The sequence below is a fragment of the Sprattus sprattus genome (genome assembly GCF_963457725.1).
Source record: "Sprattus sprattus genome assembly, chromosome: 3".
NCBI lineage: Eukaryota > Metazoa > Chordata > Actinopteri > Clupeiformes > Clupeidae > Sprattus > Sprattus sprattus.
The window spans coordinates 4,386,647-4,389,848 of NC_137922.1; the positions used below are offsets into that span (position 1 = coordinate 4,386,647).

A 3,202-nucleotide genomic window follows, 5' to 3' on the forward strand; every position below is an offset into this window, starting at 1 on the left:
AAAGAAGAGTGAACAAGAGTGGCTCTGGATAAAGCCAGTAAATAGAGAGTGAAGATAGATAGATAAATACTTTATTAATCCCGTGGGGAAATTCTGGGATCTTGCAGCTCTCACATATTTTCAATAATTACAAACAATATATACAGACATTACAAACAATACAATTCAGCTGGAAGAGGGAAAATATTGAAAGAACAAGAGAAAAAAGAGTGAAGCAGAGAGATGGAGTGTGAGAGAAAGTAGAGTGAGAGGGATGGAGAGAAAAAAAAGTAGAGTATGGAAGGTGTCTCTTAATATTCCTAGTTGAATGGAGAGGGACAGAGAGAAGAGGAGCCTTGGAACCTTGGCGCACGTGTCAGTGAAGCACAGGTGCAAGCCAGTTTAAAGACCCTATTATGATGTCATAATGGCCCAATGTAAGTCAATGGGAACATTTAGATTCGGTTTTTTTAATATGTTGAAAAAGTATTAGAGTAAAGTAAAGTTAAGAAAAGTGAAAAATACATAGCATAAGTGTCCTTTACAAGACCTACGCAGCAAAGTTTGAATGAAGTTTCCACGTTAAGCGGTTAGAGCTTAATTAATTCCAGAAGTCGGTACGGTTTGTCAGACTGGGGAGCTGTGCATCTGACATAGTTGTGAGTAGCACTTGGGCTCCACAGGGGACTGTGCTGGCTCCGTTCCTGTTCACCCTCTACACATCTGACTTCATCTACAATTCTGAGACCTGTCACGTCCAAAAATACTCTGACGACACGGCTATAGTGGCGTGTGTGAGGGAGGAGCAGGAGGGGGAGTACGGGGAACTGGCGAGAGCCTTCGTCGACTGGAGTGACAGGAATGGCCTACTCCTAAACACCAGCAAGACCAAGGAGTTGGTCATTGACTTTCGTAGGTCTAAGCCACATTTGCAGCCTATTAACATTCAGGGCAAGGACATCGCGGTGGTGCAGACCTACAAGATCTTGGGGGTGCATCTAGACAACTTGGCATTGACTCCAGAATGGGAGATGCCATGGAGCTCTTCTAGGCTCCTTCCTTGAATGAAAGGAGTCTCCTGGGACAGTAGTCCAGCCTGGGGGAATGTGTTCTGCAGTTGGACATGTTGTCCAAAGCCAAGGAAGATGATAGCAATCTCAAGGGTCTCCTTCAAAGGGGTCTTAAACACCCCAAATGTATCCTGGTGAACCAGTTCACCATCTCCAAATAATAACTCAAATAATAATAATATCAAATAATAACTATTATATTTGTATTGCACCTTTCTGATTTAGGCCCCTTACCTTTTCACAGTTTTACTGTCACTTCATCACTGAATACTCTAACATCCTGAAACTACTACATGTGCCACCCTACAAACTCTCACATCATGTCTCAACATCTGTTCAAAACAGTGCTGCCCGGTTTCTCACCAAGACACGGAAATCTGAACACATCACCCCAGTCCTCCACTCCCTCCACTGGCTTCCAATCAACCAGAGAATAATCTTCAAAGTACTACTCCTAGTTCATAAGGCCATAAACACCACCGGCCCAGCCTATTTCCAGGATCTCCTCACCCCACCCCCTTAGGTCCGGACACGCAAACCTGCTTGCATGTCCCGGACAAATATGACCAGAATGGGGGAGATTGTGCTTTCTCCTCGCTGGGGCCACGACTTTGGAACAAGCTCCCGGAGAACATTAGGGCTTTGGATTCCCTCACTACTTTTAAATCACACCTCAAAACCCATCTATTTATATCTGCCTTCACCTAAAGTCCTGGTTTCTGTTTTTATTTCTTTTCTATATTGTTTTTAGAATGCACTGTTCTAATTGCTATTTTTGCACTCCTTTTACCTTGCATTATTGTTGTTGTGACCCTGTTAAGCACCTTGAGACCTCTTTGTATGTGGAAGTGTGCTATAAAAATAAAATCCATTATTATTATTATTATTATCCTGATACTACTACATGTGTCACTTTGTCACTGTAAACTCTCACATCCTGATGCTACATGTGCCATATAATGGTCAAAACAGCATATTCTACTTATTGTTTCAGTCAACTGTGGCTTTTCAAAAAGTAACTCATCATACCTTTATTGAGTACAGTATGAGGAGACAGGCTTTAAGACTTTTTAATAATAGTTTATTAAGAATTACAAAGTCAGTTTAAAAAAGTCAATTTACAAAGTCATTTTTAAAAAGTCAATACAGAGGCTGTTTTAAAGAGACTTCAACTTTACTTAACTGTTTTAAGATTAAACTTAAACTTAGACTATATTATTGTGTTTGGGTTTTGTACAATTTAAGTCCAGAGCAAATATCCACACATACTGTATATCACAGGTATGCACCCGAGTGAGAACGTCTGTCCTCACAGTCACCATCATGAAGAGTCAGCCCTCTATTCAAGGTTCTCTTTAAGGTGAGGTGAAGTGATCCACTGAGTAGGCAGAAAAACACACCAACAGGAGCCATCATGAAGGATGGGCCGTAACGGACACTGAGATGGAAGCTTGGACACACTGTCACCCCTGCTGGAGAACATACTGCTCTAAAGTATCCATCCCATGGAACCATACGATATGCATCACAAGTACACACAACAGCAGAAGACCTGTAGAGAGAGAGGGGATGGGGAGGGGTGGGTGAGGGTGGAATAAAAGCAATGGCATTAAACCCATATCATCTCTCAGGTCATAGACGGACACTTTGATGGGTAAAGACTTTGATTTGAAATGTATTTGGTTAAAATGAAACTTGAAGCCTACACCATTATTGACCTGCCTGTGTAGAAAATTCTGTATGAGCAGTAACAAAATGCATGAGTAGTTTGTGACTTACCACCTGTGAGGAACAGACCCCCTACAGCCTTATAGATTGAGGCTCTGCCTGACAAGCTGGCTCCAAAGCTCAGGAACCTGCCAACATGACTGTGCTGATTCCCAGCAGTATTAGGTAATTATTACACTTTTTCAAATATTTGACTATGGCATATTTATTATAATTGTGTTAGACTAATACATGATAAGTATAACTTGTATTTAATATAAATTTCCTTTTTTGAATTGAGTGATTTTTGACAGACCTAAAAAAATAAACATTAAGTTTAACTTATACCATGTCCACGCACCTATCCAGAATATCCAGAAGGATTCTTCCTCAACTCTCCCCTCAAAGATGCACCTCCAAAACAGGGTAGAACACCATTCCTCCAT

General features: G+C 41.1%; 1 pseudogene across 1 annotated transcript; it reads right to left on the bottom strand.

Moving 5' to 3' along the window:
- Positions 1–2,324: 2,324 nt before the first annotated feature.
- On the bottom strand, positions 2,325–3,202 carry LOC308362091 (transmembrane protein 182-like; annotated as a pseudogene). The gene is made up of 3 exons: positions 3,073–3,202; positions 2,829–2,971; positions 2,325–2,601 (listed from the first exon to the last, which is right to left on the bottom strand). The product of its transcript is annotated as a transmembrane protein 182-like (transcript).